At 43.1% G+C, this 16,785-nt stretch overlaps 1 protein-coding gene across 3 annotated transcripts in view; it reads left to right on the forward strand.

Moving 5' to 3' along the window:
* Positions 1-2,430: 2,430 nt before the first annotated feature.
* The window catches only part of CTCF (CCCTC-binding factor), a 54,012-nt gene continuing 39,657 nt past the window's right edge, over positions 2,431-16,785 (forward strand). For 2 of the 3 annotated variants that reach the window (XM_059383144.1, XM_059383147.1), the window contains exons 1-3: positions 2,432-2,657; positions 7,361-7,472; positions 8,732-8,844. The gene's annotated coding sequence lies outside the window, so the exon portion shown is untranslated. Of the gene's footprint in view, positions 2,658-7,360; positions 7,473-8,731; positions 8,845-16,785 lie in introns of all 3 variants that reach the window. The other variant, XM_059383145.1, reaches the window with a different exon arrangement.

Here is a 16,785-nt window from a genome sequence, read left to right on the forward strand (position 1 = left end):
GAGGTCTCTGGGGTGGAGCACTAAAGAAATTGCAAGATGCAAATATTCCAGAGTAATTTCCCCTAAGTTTGCCTTTTCTTTACTTTTGAGCCCTCTGGTATACATAAGAGACAAATGGGATAATTTGGTTTCTAGAAAAAGGGATCACAGGTAAATTTTCCAAATAGTCACACGTTTCTAGAATATTAAGTGATTAATAAGGCAAGTACCTGAGATCAGGAATCAGAAAACTTGGGCCCTGGTGTTAAGAAACCAAATTATCTCTTTTCTGCATGTCTGTACCCAAGCAGCTAAATATTGCTGGAAAAAAACACATATTGCCGAACTGGTTTAACTTTAAATTCATGATTACAAACTTCAAATGGATACCCAATATTGCCAGTCCTACATACCCAATGTAGGCAGTCCTACTAGGAAAGTTGTAAGCTTGCTCCTCCCACCCTCACCAGCATTTGCACTGATCTTCACCTTTATTACCTTAATTATCAGAGTGGAAGCATCCTGTTCCTATCTAAGGTCAGTCCTCCCAGTTTCCTTATATCCTGTCATGGATTTCACTCCTATATAGGTCAAGCAAGCCTTCTCTCTCCTGTATCACACCCAATGGCACATAAGCATGCTCCAGAATCCTGCCATGTTTTAAAACATCTCCTCCCTTGACCCCGGATCTTTCCACAGTTATCCCTAAAGTTTTGCTCCCTTCACAGCAAAACTTCTTTCCACAGTTATCCCTAAAATTATCCCTAAAGTTAACTTTCCACAGTTATCCCTAAAGTTTGCTCCCTTCACAGCAAAACTTCTCATGTTGCCTACATATGCTCTATTTCCTTACTTTTCCATTCATTCTCAACCCATCCTAATGAGGTCAAAATCTCTTGATTTACACCACGAATCAAGCCAAATTCGCCAATGATAGTCTCCATTGAATTCCAAGGTGACCAATCCAATAGCCCTGTCTCTGGCCCAAGTTGACCTCTCAGCAGCACTAGACACGGCTGACCACTCCCCCCCACCTAAACGTTCTCTGCCCTTGGATTCCAAATTCAACACGCTTGTGGATTTCTGTCTTCCTGGCTGCCCCCTTTGTTTTCTTCTCCATTATCCTATTTCCAAATGCGGAAATGTCTAGGATCTGGCCTTGGAATTTCTCTTCACTCTTTTCTCCAAGTGAAAGCCCACACACATATATATATATAGTTTAATCCGTTCATGCAATTTAAAAACACCTGATTAAGTTGCTACCACCTAAATATCTGAAGATTTTATATTACAAAAATCTAGATTTCTGATTCCCTTTTTCAACAAAACTCCCAGAATATCTGTCAATATTGGGCTGACATCCTCATAATGGGAACAATCAGCTGAATGGAGCAGAAACTGTCCCGTTGATGCTGGCTCCGATTGTTATCCGTGATATCTAAGGTATGGGAGTTCAGAATACAGTCTTCAGTCAGATTCCTTTAAGTACCAAAGGCGCTCCTCCCTGGGTCACCAGAAAATCTTCCAGGCTGCGATGGGTGAACTTCGTCTCGGGTTGGGTAGAATCCGCAGGTGCATCCTGGGGAGGGGAGGGACGACTGCACTTTAAGGGGCTGAATGGCACCGCCCACAGAGAACTTCGCTCATCAAGCCGAGATAAGAAGCGTAGGTTTTAAAATATAGCATTATATCACGCCAAATAAGAAAGTCACTTTGACAAAAGGCCGGTGTGGTCGTGTATAAGCATCAAATCTGGTCTTCTGTTGGCCTTTCTTGGCTTAAGTGGACTGGTGACACCAAGAGAAAGCCCATGCCCTCTCCTCTTGCACCCGGTTTTAGGAGGCGGAGAGCTCCCTTAAAAGCCGCTGAGCAAGGACAGCCCTTCTCATCCTCGCGCCGCAGGCGCTGTACAGTTCTGAGGAGTTGGGAGAGTGTGGGGAACAACCGGCCTTAACGCGGTGGCGGGCTGCGGTGGGGAGCTGGGAGGGAGGGTCCGGCCCAGCTAGGGCGGAGACTTGGGCGGGGCCCGGCCCGAGAACCGCCTCAGCCACAACGCCTAGCCCCCGCGCGCGCTTCCTCCAAACACCCTCCCTGCCACCCCCAACCCCCCTTTACGGATTCGGGGCCGGAGACTGCGGCTGTAGAACCAGGTCAAACAAGCCTGGGATCCTGTAACGCCCAGAGGCGGCGGCCTCCGCCCAGGAAACCCCACCCAGCGGGAGCCCGGACGTCGCGGCGCCCGCAGAGCCCACGCGCGAGCGGGCGAGGGCGCGGGAGGGCGCGTGCGGCGTGACGCGACTCGCGGCGCGTCCCGTGACGCCATCGCGCCCGCTTTTGAAAGTTGGCGCCCGGGGCCGCCTCCCATGCTGCCCTGCGCCAACCCCTCCCCTCACCTTTCCTCCCCCGCCCTCCACTCGTCGCCCGGCCGGCCCCCCCACCCGTCCCTTCCCTTATCAGCACCCGCGGCCCCGGCAGCGCCGACGCAGGCGCACTGCACCGCGCCGCCGCCATTTTGTGTCCGAGCCTGTGGAGCGATTAAACCGTGCGCGGAGCTGCTTCTTTGGCGGCAGCGGCGGTGGCGGTAGCCGGTGCGGGTGCGCGGAGCTGGCCGGGGACGCCGGGTGGCCGGAGCGGTGGAGCGGCGGCGGAGCGGGCGCTGCAGGGGGTGTGGCGCGGAGGTAAGGGGGCCCGGGGTGGAGGAGGTTTCGCGGGCCGCCTCTAGGTGTCACGATGGGGCCGCTCCGGTCGGCGCTGGCTGCAGCCCGGCGCCAGCGCCGCCGCCGGGGGGTGTTTGTCTCCCTCTACCGTCCCTGCTGCGGCGCGGCCGCCGCCATTGCCCGTCGCCGCCGCGGCCCGGCCGACCCCCCACCCCCACAGCCGCCCGCTAGGCCTCCCTCCTGGCGGCGCGCTAGGCCTTCGGCGGCGGTGGCGGCGGCAGCAGCAGAGGCCCGCGCGCCGGCGACTCCATTTTCCTTCCTTTGTCTCTGCCCTCGAGGCCGGCTCTTGGCCCGACTGATTGCCCGGCCGCGGCCCGCCCTCTGCCCTCCGCCCCTCCCGCGGCGGGTGGCCGCAGCCGAAAGGCGATCTCTGCGTCCCGGTTCCCGCGCCCGCCTTGCTCTAGGGTCCCGACCCACTGCCGCCGCGCGCGCAGCCCGGTTTCCGTGTAGTATGGGTGTCGGGCCCTGGCCGACTCCTCTCCGGCTGCCCCTCCTCCAGCCTGCCCGGTCCCCGGAACCTACCCGGCCGCTCTGCGAGCGTACCCCTGCCGCTTGGCTGCTCCGCGGTCGCTCCCAGTCCGCGCGCCGCCGCCGCTGGTCTCCGTCTCCGCCGAGTGGCGCAGGCGGCGCTGCTGCGGCTGCGAGCAGAGGGACCCCAGAGCTGCCGAGAGCTCCCTCTGCAAGGCTGGCTGAGCTGCTCGCGCCTCGACGCTGCCTGAGCGGGCGGGGGGACGCGCGCTCGCCGCCCCCGCCGGCCCGGCTGCGCCCCCAAACTCGCGGCCGGGCTCTTCGCTGGACCTGACCGGTGCGGTCCCCCACGGTGGGCGGAAGAGACTCGAGTTCCTCACCAAGTAGTTTTTCTACAGCCAGGATCGGACTCCACTTGTAGTGATAGCCTGACTTTGTGCGCTAAGAGATCTCAAAGGGATCAAAACTTAATTTCATTCTGATGTCAAGTGACGTGACAGATTACTGAATTCGGGATTATGGGGTGGCTAAATTGGATCAGGCGACCCTTTCGTTTCCTTCCCGCTTTAAAATGTCCTGACGCTAAATTAGTACAGTATTTAGTACCTGATGCTTTAGGGCTAGGCGAAGGCAGTTCTGCCTCGGGATTGTGCAACCCGATCTAAAGCGCCAGTACGGCAGAATGAATTTATTCTTGACTCCACTGGTAATTTGCCCATATGCTGAAATATGAGGGTTGATGTTGTAATTGAATCCTGGGTCACTAGTTGCAGTTGGTTTATAAATATCTACGCCTAATGTAACTACTCTTTAGTAGCTGACTTCCTGTAGCCCAGAGTTCAGCATTAAGTAAACATTCGCATAAGTAGTCTTCATGCTTTGAGTTTAAATCAACTAGGAAAGTTAAAAATCTACGTCCCCTATAGGCGGCAAAAGAAGTTAAACAGGGCACGTATACTAAATTTACTGTCCTTCCCTGTTTTTTTGAATGATTAAAAAGCTTCCTGTCGAATTGCCATAGTTTTCTCTTTTCTGTTTTCCTGAAATGTTTGAGTACTTTATTGTAGTATCTGCAGTAGTTGATGTGTCAGCTCGGGTTGCGTTGGAGAGAGGAAGATCTTGATTAACTTTTTTTTTTCTTTTTTCTTTTTTGAGGAAAGCTCTGTTAAGCTTATGAGGAAATTAAAACAGCCTGGTGCTAAGTGAAGTTGTCTGGTCTGCTGTGTGTAATCTCAATCTGTAAGATTTTGCAGGAATCTGGCTCTATAAGAGAGTTTTTCAGCATTCCCCACCCCCCCCCCCCGGGGGGGGGGGGCTTCAAAACGTTTCTTCTCCCCTTCCTCTCTGGTAAAAGTAAAATTGCACTAACAAATCCAGTATTGATGAAGTGTTAGGTTTGGGAATAGAGCCATGCTTAGTTGTCTAATAAATTAGTCCATTTGTGTAAGTTTTTGCATTCTTGAGATTTTTGGTTTTATTTTCTTATTTATTTATTTATTTATTTATTTATTTATTTTTAAAGATTTTATTTATTTATTTGACAGACAGAGATCACAAGTAGGTAGAGAGGCAGGCAGAGAGAGAGGAGGAAGCAGGCTCCCTGCTGAGCAGAGAGCCCCATGCCGGGCTCGATCCCAGGACCCTGAGATCACGACCCGAGCCGAAGGCAGCGGCTTAACCCACTGAGCCACCCAGGCGCCCCTGGTTTTATTTTCTTTTTGACATGTGGATGGCAGGTGGTCTGTTTTACTTAAAAAAGTAAGCTCTCTACGTGTTAAAGATTAAAATCCAGAAGATCTATGATTGATCCATGAGTAAAGCTTGTTTGCCCTGGTTAGTGTTGTGCTCCACAGACCATGTTTTGTTTCTTCATTCACTCCTGCCTTATAGTCATCAGCGGCTTGGTCTTCCATATCATTCTCCTTGTTTTAATGGTATAGACTTTGTCTACAGAGTTGCTATTCTTTGAGATTTCCTGTATGCCAGGGATTCATACTTTTTTTGGAAAATGAAATCTACAGAGAATAAATTGAGAATATAAGGTTACCCAAAGGACCTTATTACTTAAATCAGCAACGTGAGGAAGGTTACAGCAGTAATGTTTGCTCTCTTAAGAAAATATGGCTTATTTAAGAGGAACTGTAAAAGTCATCCTTAGGGGTCTGTCTATTCAACCAGCATAAGAAAATTTAGAAGCTGTAAAAGTCATTCTTAAGATGCATTCCAGTTCTAAGAGCTTTAGGGTTTTGCTTTAAACAACACACAAAGTGAGGGAGTTCTTTTGGAGTGCAGAGGCGACCTGCGGCTGACTAGGGCCTCAAGGAGGAGTCCCGTGGCAGACACTTGCACAGTGGTGCCTGCTGGCAAAAAGTCTCCTCTAGATACTGTTTTTTGTTTTTGTTTGGTTTTGGGGGGGGCGGGGGGGGATGTGGAGTTTGTGTGTGTTTGTGTGGTTTTGTTTGTTTGCTTGAGGGATGCTTCTGGCATCAAATTCACTCCCCCACATCCATTTTATAGCCTCCATTTCATTTTTTTAAACCAGAAATTTAGTTGATCATCTGTCTACCTTATTTACCTATCTTGGTCCCAAATGACTTGAGACTTTTCTGCTAGGAATTAGGTCCTCTTCAAACAACTAAAATTTGTCATAATTTAATACTTTAAGAAAGAGCATACAGGTTTGGAAAGAACAATAATGGCAAATTATTAACAAATTAACAATAATGGAAGACCCAGGTTTGCAGTTGGATGTGTGGATTTGGCATACCATATTTGGTTTTCTAAACATCCCTGAACTTTAGTCACTATCCACAAATCTTCCCTGGTAGTATCTTTGTGCATTTTCTTAGTGATCGGTATTTGAGAGCAGAGATGTGACATTGCATATACACTACTAATATATACACCAAGCATAGTGATTTTTCCATGCTTGATCTTCATTTTTAGTCACCCTTAGAATGTTGAGGTAAATAAAATCTCATCTCCTTTGAGGCATGCTAGTAACAATATATGGACTCCAATACAGAAGTGTTTGACTAGATATATTAATCCTCAGTTCAAGTTGTAAATTGCTTCTCAGCAGAGACGACTTCTTTAGCTTTAAGTATTTTATCAGCTTGGTTTTATGGGCTTTCGTTAATTATGAGGTGGATTCCCTCCTAGTTTTACCTTATATGCCAAATTCTTTGGAAACTCTCAGTTCAAATTTAGCACTTTCACTTGGGAGTTTGTTTTCCTTCTTTCCTTCCCTCCAAGTAAGTTCCTCTGTACTGTTGCCTGAAGCTTGATAGTTCATTTATTTGTTATTTGGGGAGAGAATTATCAGCTAATAAACTATTTCATTGCTGTGCTGCTCGGAATTTCAAGTCAGTGAAAGCTTTCTCCGTTGTTATCTTATTAAACTGAAAAATACAGTCTTGTGGTGTAAACTAACTTAATCAGTAAAGCCAGTACTTGCTGAAGATAAGGAAATATACTGTTAAAGGACTATTACTATATAAGAATTTTTTGTCAGCTTGAATATATATATATATATATATATACACACACACACATATGCCATTATTTGCTTGCAAGATCATAATGGGGTACTTATATTTTTTTTTTAAGATTTTATTTATTTATTTATTTATTTATTTAAAGTATTCTCTGTACCCAACTTGGGGCTCAAACCAAGAACCCTGAGATTAAGAGTCATGTGCTGGGGCGCCTGGGTGGCTCAGTGGGTTAAAGCCTCTGCCTTCCACTCAGGTCATGATCTCAGGATCCTGGGATCCAGCTCTGCATCAGGCTCTCTGCTCAGCAGGGATCCTACTTCCCCCTCTCTCTCTGCCTGCCTCTGTGCCTACTTGTGATCTCTCTCTCTCTCTCTGCTAAATTAATAAATAAAATCTTTAAAAAAAAAAAAAAAAGAGTTATGTGCTCCACCAACTCAACCAGGCAGACATCCTCACTGGGACATTTAGAAAAACAAATTACAGATCCTTTATCTATTAAGCAAATGTCTAAAAAAAGAAGTGTTTTATTGGCTTCATAGAATTTATGGAATGCCTCATTTAGTAACGTGACCTCTTAACAAGTATATTGTTTCTTAACCAGTTTTATCCATTTTCATCTTGCCCTTATTTTGCTTTTCATGTTACATGTGCATTAGTGTATATTTGGTATTGATAAAATTATTTGCATTTCTATTTTAGAATGATCACAGATCTGGAGCCAAAGAACAAGATGCACTAGTGGACAGATTGCTAACCAAGGGCTTGAGAGTTCTGTTTTCCCTCCTCAGACTGACTTTGCAGTCACGGAGAGGTAAATACTCTTTCCATTTCTTGGTCTTGGGAGTAGTAAATCCTTTCTGGGGTTGGAGGATTTGCTATATTGTTCTTGGGTATAGGAGATGCAGGACAGTGGGTGACTGAGGGCATACAGGTTTTATAGTCAGAATCCTTGGTTTGGAACTGCACTGCCATATATACTAGCTGGGTGACACTGAGCAAGTTACTTAAACTCTCTCCTCCTATGGTCCCCATTTGAGAGAGAACAATACCAATTACAGAGGCTGTTTTCCAAGTTGATGAGAATGTGCATAAAGCATTAAGTACTATCCTGAGTGTTTACATAGGAAGACCCCAGGAAATGGTTGTTTTTCGGCAGAAACCCTTGGAATGTATTTTTTGACTATTAGCAAATAACCTCAAAAGTCCATGGCCCAAAGCAATTTGAAATTTTGATGGAATTCTGTCCTTGGGGAAATAGATCTTAGATAAAAGTGGTCTTAGTTAACTTGAGTTAGCCTAGCTGATGACCCATTTTTGCATCAGTTACAGTCTTTATGAATAGCTTTTAAAAAACATTTTAATGTATCACTTAAAATTTACTGTAATCTACAATTTCTGTTATAAAATGTCATGGTCATCATAGTGAACTTGAAACAGGCCTTACAAGTGTTGAGATCTGCTAGGCTTTGGAATCTTATTAAAAAAAAAGTGGGGTTCTGGGTAGGAAAATTACCTCTTCTGAGGCTATCAGAAGGCACATCTTTCTTATCCCCTTGAAGATGTGAAAATGTTTTAAAACTGTGAAAATAGTTTAATTGCCCTTGTGTAAGAGCAAAAGAGTGAGGTGGGAATTAGAAATGCTGACATTAGATAAGCTTATGTGAATGAATCATCTAAGTGACGGCTACTAAGATTTTTCTTACAAGCTGTGCCTGGAGCAAATAGAGAGGAGGAAGGGAACAGGAGTGAAAGCTCTACTATTCTTCTTCACATGTCTGTTTTCCATGGTCAGCTTGGTACATTGATAGATGGGAAGGAGAAGGTCTGTGTGCTAGTATTCTGTCACTCCAAAAATAATTTGTACCCTGCAGGGTTTTTAGGAGTGTTGACACAGCATACATATTAATGAGTGCTAAAAGAAAAACATTACTGATTTGAAAAGCTGTATAGAAAACTACTGATAAGAGTTTGGGGAATGGGGTTGTAGGAACATGTTGGTCACTTTTAAGTGTTATGGCTATTTAATTGTTTAGATCCCTGTTTCTCAAACTGGGATATGAATACCCTTAGGGTACAAAGTGGTATGATTCCGGGGTACTTGAAGTCACAAGATAAACATGACCCATCTTCTTGGAGCTTCAATTGTGCTCATTGAGGGGGCGGTGAGTTAAGTAATTTGACTGGTAAGTAATTTTTTAATTTTTACATTAAAACAAATACATGTTTTAGGATCAGAATAGGAACTCTGTATGATTTACATAACACAGATTTTCAACAAAGTGGGTCATGAGTACCTGGCAATAAGAATTGCTTTTTGTATAGGTACTAAAATCGAAATACTTTCATTTTAGTATTCAAGAAGCAATACTTTTGAGCTCTAGAACAGCTCTATCATCCAGCTCCTTACTTTGTTCCCTGTAGTATTGTACTGTGGCATATAGATGTTAAATTGTATTAAATGGTGCTTGTTGGCTTGCGTGCATGTTCCTGCGCATGTCCAACATGCACAAGAGCTGTGCACAGATTGGGAGGCAGTTCTAGACGGCTGGATGAAGTCAGAAATATTAAGACCATTCCAATGGCCTAAGAATTATAATTTTAAAATAAAGCAATGAGCAAAATCAGATCTAAAATTGTAAATTCTACAAAAGAGAATTTTGAAAGCAAATACCACATTAACTAAAGCATAATTAACAATTTATACAGATTTTGTTATTATTCCCCCATTCAAGTTGTCAAGTACTCAGAGTCATAATAAAATGGCTAAGTATTAAGCTTGTAGAACTTGTGACTCCTAAGACAGTTATTCAGAAGCATCTAAACTGTTTTGTGTCTTGTAGAATTACTAAGTATTGTTACTGGTGTATTGGTCTTAATAGAAGTGGCGTAATAATTATATTTTCTGTCTTTATAATATCTGTATTTTGAATACAAGTTTTATATTTGAACCTAATTTGTTCTAGATACAATGGAATGTGACTTTCTCTGAAACATATTTGAATTGGATCAACCAGATGTTTAGACGTGCTCTAAATATTTATACTGTTCATCGAACACTTGTAATGTGTTCATTCAATTTTTGAACACTTGCCTTTCTACTTTGCATCAGACACTGCATTAAATATTGGGGATTTGAAGATGAATAAGAAAAAAATTGTTTTCCAGAGGGTCTTGAGTATAGGGCAAGAGATTAGTAAATAAGTGTTATTTGTGCTCTGATAAAAGTGTGTTTTGTGATGCAGGGAGGATAGTCAGTTATAGGAGTTGGTGAAGGATGTTGAGAAAGGCTTTCTGGAAGAGAAACCCTGATGTAGGTATATGAGCAAATTCAAAAGGAACGTAAACTTTGACTTTAATCCTATTAGAGGACCAAGGTTTAGTGCCGTTTAATAGCTATAGGGCCTTGGGCAAGTCCATTAGGGGTAATTTCCATGTGCCTTTTCACATTGGTAAAATGACAGGCTTATGGCAGTTAAATGTATTGTTGGGGGAAATATATATATTTGTGTATATATATATTTTTGTAACAGTAACTGTAATGTGCAATGTAAAAGTAAAGTGATGGATCTTTAGAATAGATGATCATCGTATATATTTTGCATTAAGCTACAGTGATAACCACCAGACTGTACAAAAATTATATGAACCAAGAAAATTGGGACTTTGTAGATGAGAAAATTATATCAGTCAAAATCTTTTATTTATTTATTTATTTATTTATTTATTTATTTATTTTTTAAAGATTTTATTTATTTATTTGACAGAGAGAAATCACAAGTAGATGGAGAGGCAGGCAGAGAGAGAGAGAGAGGGAAGCAGGCTCCCTGCTGAGCAGAAGCCCGATGCGGGACTCGATCCCAGGACCCTGAGATCATGACCTGAGCTGAAGGCAGCAGCTTAACCCACTGAGCCACCCAGGCGCCCTATTTATTTATTTTTTTTTTAATTTTTATTTATTTATTTATTTTTTTAGATTTTTTATTTATTTATTTATTTGTCAGAGAGAGAGTGAATGAGAGCGAGCACAGGCAGACAGAGTGGAAGGAAGAGTCAGAGGGAGAAGCAGGCTCCCTGCGGAGCAAGGAGCCCGATGTGGGACTCGATCCCAGGACGCTGGGATCATGACCTGAGCTGAAGGCAGCCGCTTAACCAACTGAGCCACCCAGGTGTCCCATCAGTCAAAATCTTTTGAGCAGGGCACCTGGGTGGCTCAGTGGGTTAAAAACCTCTGCCTTCAGCTCAGGTCATGATCTCAGGGTCCTGGGATCGAGCCCCACATCAGGCTCTCTGCTCAGCAGGGAGCCTGCTTCCTCCTCTCTCTCTGCCTGCCTCTCTGCCTACTTGTGATCTCTGTCTGTCAAATAAATAAATAAAATCTTTAAAAAAAAAAATCTGTTGAGCAGTAGAGAAATCGATGTTAACAGGGCCACACCCCATGTTGGGAGTGATGTTTGACAACCATAAAAAGAAACCATTGGGAATACTATTAACCAGCAAAATGCTAATAAAGTTTGTTAGGTGGGTTGTTTTTTTTTGTTTGTTTTTGTTTTTGTTTTGAGATTTATTTATTTATTTGACAGAGACAATAGGGAGAGAGGGAACACAAGCAGGGGGAGTGGGAGAGGAAGAAGCAGGCTTCCCGCTGAGCAGGGAGCCCTATGTGGGGCTCGATCCCAGGACCCTGGGGTCATAACCTGAGCTGAAGGCAGACGCTTAATGACTGAGCCACCCAGGCGCCCCATGATTTTTTTTTTTAAATATAGCTCACAAAAATTGTTATGGAATAAAAGTAAAAATACCCGAACTAGGCACATAGCAAGAACTCAGTAAGTAATTGAATGAATAAATGCCTAGGAAAAAGACTAAACAGACATGGAAACATTAGTCAAAATAAAATAAAAAACTAGTAGTGCAAGATTGGCTAGGTCTGGGGTAACTTTTCCTGGTTTTCTATAGTTTGTATAACATCTTGTAGTGCAAATAAATTTTCCTTTTTTTTTTTTTTTAATTACTGCAATTTGGGAATGACCATATTTGATAATGGGAGAATGATTAAATATGAGTATCTGTATAATAGGATGTCATGCAACCATTGTATTATGTATAGTAACATATTGAAAGGGAGAGATTTGAGACATATTTCATAAAGCAGATTATCAAGTAGTATGCGCAGATACGTGTGTGTGTATATAGGGAGGGGACTATGGATATAAACCAGAACATTTATATAAAACCTATAGGGGTGCCTGGGTGACTCAGTTGGGTAAGTGTCTGCCTTTAGCTTAGGTCGTGATCCCAGAGTCCTGGGATCGAGCCCCATGTTGGGCTTCCTGCTCAGTGGGGAGTCTGCTTTTCTCTCTCTCTCCCTTTGCCCTTCCCCCTGCTCGTATGCTCTCTCTCACTCACTCTCTTTCTTAAATAAATAAGATCTTTAAAAAAAATTAACCTATAGATGTATATTCTTGGTGATACGAGTTTTCTCATACTTACATGTTTTATATAATTTTTAAAGGGAAAAGGAATACGGTACAGTAGGAAGTAGTAGGAAGAAACTTTTTGATAAATATAGTGAAATAATAAAAGGCATTTTTGTCTAGTTTACTCTGGCAGTGAAGTCTAGATTTGAGTGGATTCAAAGCCTTGCCAGAACACTGTTGCAGAAGTGCAGGAAGGAAGGAGGCTACCGGCAGCCATGCTCTGCCCAAGTGTCAGAAGAAATTGAGGTTGCAGAGGCAAGTCTTAGAACTTTCCTCACTTACATTTGGTCCTAAACTTTTTTTTATATCATCTGAATAATGTTTAGTTTCATTCTTTAGAAGAGTCTAATAATTAAAGAACTATAGTAAAACCTAAAGAACTCTTACTTTCTTTCCACAGAGATAAACACTATTAATACTTTGGTGTGTTCCCCTTTGGGTTTTTTTCCCTTCACTTTCGTAAATGGGCATATATATTATAATACAGTTTGGTGTTTGGGGTGTTTGTTTGATTAGAGAAGGTAGGAAAGAGGGAGAGAGAATCTCAAGCAGGCTCCACACCCAGCACAGAGCCTGAGTCAGAGCTCAGTCTCACAACTCTGAGATCATGACCTGAGCTGAAATCAAGAGTGGGTCACTTGACAGACTGAACCACCCAGGCGCCCCTGTATAATACAGTTTTAAAGACAAAATGTAATTGTTCTATATAAGTATTTTGTAACTACTACATTAAATAAACACGCATGGGCAGAATATTTCAAACAGTACAAAATGTGCAGTGGAAAGTAGTAACTTCTTTCCACCTCTGATCCCTCAGTTTACTTCTCCAGAGGTAATAAATATTAATTTTTCATATAACCTTCCAGAGAAAATTCTGTGCATGCATAAACATATGTGTTTCTGTATCCTTTTTTAAAAAAATACAGGTGGTCGAATACTATACACAGTTCTGGACATTTGAGTTGTTTTCAGTCTTGCTGTTAGAGAAGGATGTTCTAGTCGATATCCTTGCATACACCTTTTTGGGCATTTGTACTAGTGTATTCATAGGATGAATTCATAGCAGTTTAATTGCTTGTATATTCCTGGAAGAGGGAATGGCATGCACAAAGGCTCAGAGGCAGGAGGAGAGAAGCCTAGAAAGTTCTGGGTACTGAAAGCAGTTTAGTGTAATTAGAGCAGAGTGTATGGGGCTGGATGCAGATCTGCTGAAAGGTCCTTCAGGAACCCCGTAGTCTAAGTGAAAGAGTGTAGACTTCATCTTATAGGGGAGGTTTTAGAATTGAAGTGTCCTTGCTGGTAATAAATTTCCATCTTAGAAATCTTTGTCCACTGTGTGGAAAATGGTGGTAAGGAAGTAAGAGGGGAGCAGGGGAACTAGTTGAGAGGCCATCACATCTGTCCAGGCAAGATGTTAAAACCTGCCTGGCTTAAGGTAGGGGATCCCACCAGAAATAATATTTGTATAGTTTTATTTATTTCATTTTGTTAAGCTAAGTTGGAATCCTATTCTGCATCCTCTTTTGTACTCTTTCTTCGTGTTACATGTTATGAACATTTTCCCCATCAGATACCCTATGTTATCTCAAATTACTAGGAATCTGCTTCCTTATTGCTGATTGTTAAGTTTTCTAACCTGTTCCTTTGGGGATAAGTCTCTCGGTTTTGGCCCTCGCTTTTTGCCTCTCATACTTCATCTCTCCGCTTCCCATTATTTGAATTATTTCTACTAAAGGAGTAAATGGACTTTGGGGCACCTGGGTAGCTCACTGTGGTTAAGCCTCTGCCTTCGGCTCAGGTCATGATCTCAGGGTCCTGGGATGGAGCCTGGCATCAGGTCTTTAGCTCAGCAAGGAGCCTGTTTCCCCCTCTCTCTACCTGCCGCTGTGCCTATCTCTCACTCTCTGTCAAATAATAAAATCTTTAAAAAAAAAAAAAAAAGAGTGAATGGACTTTGAGTAAGAGCCACATTAATTGGACATTTGAGTGCATAGATTTGAGAAGTCTAATAACTACTCAGAGTCCTTTTCTGATTCTGTTCTTGACTGTTCTCAGTGGTAGATACTTGCTGATTTAGTGACTTTTAGGTAAGGGTGCATCTTAGTTGATGGTGCATCTTAGTTGATGCTAAGGGTGCTAAGTTGATTATCCTGTCAAGTATATAGCTATGGCTTTCAGCATTTTTCACACTAAAATTAAATCCCCTGTTTCTTATTTTGAAGGAAGATGCCTCTCCAATAAGAAAGGTAGCAAACAGAGTCCTAAAATGTCCTAGATTGGTAAGGGCTTTTGAAGAGCAGATGTCTTGATGTTCTGTGTGCAGGGAGAGTTGGTGGAGTGGGAGGGGCGGGGTTGGTATACAATTTTATACCTTGACTTTGAGCGGCCTTTCTAGGTTAAAACACATCCTATTGGAGGGAGGAAGGAGCCAGTCTGGTAGATGGAATCTAATGTTTGCAGTGTTTTTGGCTGACACAAAGGTTCCTCATTAAATTTCTTGCACTTCAGGGGTGCCTGGGTGGCTAAGTCAGTTAAGCATCTGACTCTTGGTTTTAGCTCAGGTCATGATCTCAGGATCCTGAGATGGAGCACTACATGGGGCTCCTTGGTGAGTGTGGCACCTGCTTAAGGTGCTCTTTCTCCCTTTCCCTCTCCTTTCCTGCCTTTAAGAAATTTCCTGGAGGGGCTCCAGGGGGGCTCAGCCATTAAGCTTCTGCCTTCAGCTTAGGTCATGATCCCAGGGTCCTGGGATCTAGCCCCACATCAGGTTCTCTGCTCAGCAGGAAGCCTGCTTCTCCCTGTCCAACTCCCCTTGCTTGTATCTGTCTTCCTGTCAAATAAAATTTTAAATTAAAAAAAATTTCTTGGCTTCAGATGTAAATGCTACTAAGTAGGGTGGTGTACATTAGCCAGCCATCTTCTTCCAAATAGATTTTAGAGACTTCTTCCTGATTCTTGGTTATAGACAGGTGGACTGCAAAGCTAGGGAACTACCTTTTGCTCTATCCTTTTGTACACCTTTGCTGTATGCGTTTGTTAAAATTTCCTGACCTTTTTAGCTAGGAAGTGGGGGTACTTGATCCCTTCTTACCTATAAAGATGAATCTTAACTGATAACCTAAAAAAAAAAAAAAGGATATTAAACTCAGATGAAATTATAAGTCATCTGGCAGTCTTTTCATTTTACAGAAAACAAACCTGAGAGGCAGTGATTTTCCTGAGGTCATAGACATAGGACAAAGGCTTCTGCCTTTTTTTAACTTTTCCCCATACTGGCTCCGAATAGTCTCTGGGTTTCACAGAATATTCTACAACATTTGGTATTATAGATAGTTATTAGATAAATACTCATTTTTTTAGATCACTTTTTTTTTTAAGATTTTATTTATTTTTTTGACAGAGATCACAAGTAGTCAGAGGAGCAGGCAGAGAGAGGGGGAGCAGGCAGAGAAAGCCCAATGTGGGGCTCGATCACAGGACCCTCTGGGATCATGACCTGAGCCGAAGGCAGAGGCTTAACCACTGAGCCACCCAGGTACCCCTAGATCACTTTTTTTTTTTTTTTTTTAAGATACTGCTTATTTATTTGACAGAGAAATCACAAGTAGGCAGAGAGAGAGTAGGAAGCAGGCTCCCTGCGGAGCAGAGAGCCTGATGTGGGGCTCGATCCCAGGACCCTGAGATCATGACCTGAGCTGAAGGCAGAGGCTTTAACCCACTGAGCCACCCAGGCGCCCCGATCATTTTTTTTTTTTTTAAGATTTTATTTATTTATTTGACAGATCACAAGCAGGCAGAGAGGTGGGCAGAGCGGGAGAGGGGGAGCAGATTCCCCGCTGAGCAGAGAGCCCGATGTGGGGCTTGATCCCAGGACCCTGAGATCATGACCTAAGCCAAAGGCAGAGGCTTAACCCATTGAGCCACCCAGGCGCCCTAGATCTCTTTTGACAGAAATATAAATCCATGTATATTTATAGAAAAAATGATGGGAGGGACGTCTGGGTAGCTCCTTTGTTAAGCATCTGCCTTCGGCTCAGGTCATGATCCCAGGGTCCTGGGATTCAGCTCCTCGGCAAACCTGTTCTTGCTCTCCCGCTCCCCCTGCTTGTGCTGCCTCTCTAGCTATGTCTCTCTCTGTCAAAAAATAAATAAAATCTTTAAGAAAAGGAAAAAACAGCATAAAGACTATACTTTGTTACTACCCTTGAATATAGTATACCAGTGCACTGGCATATGTTAGGTTTTTAGTATGTGTCAGAATTTCTTTTTTAACATTGTCACCAACTTTAAAGGTTGTCCATGTATACACTGCATTATTAGACTCTAGACTCTGACCATCAGTAATACTAATGCTTGGTCTCCAGTACCAGCACTGTTTGGATTTGAGCTTATTTACTTCTTTCCTCGTAATTCAGGACTTCTTAATCCTTCAGTCATTTCTCTTTGATAAGAACAAACCATTGTTGGAGGTCACTGTTGGTTAGCACCTATTTTTAGTATTGTCCAGTTGGGCCATTGAAAGTTATAAATTGTTTCAGCCCACTACTTTTTATTTCTCTATTAATTCTGGTATAACACCTCTGGCATGGCATGGTCATGATCATATATCATAGAGCAGGTATAAGATATTTTATATTCACAGAGGTT

The sequence above is a fragment of the Mustela nigripes genome, chromosome 17 (genome assembly GCF_022355385.1).
Source record: "Mustela nigripes isolate SB6536 chromosome 17, MUSNIG.SB6536, whole genome shotgun sequence".
NCBI lineage: Eukaryota > Metazoa > Chordata > Mammalia > Carnivora > Mustelidae > Mustela > Mustela nigripes.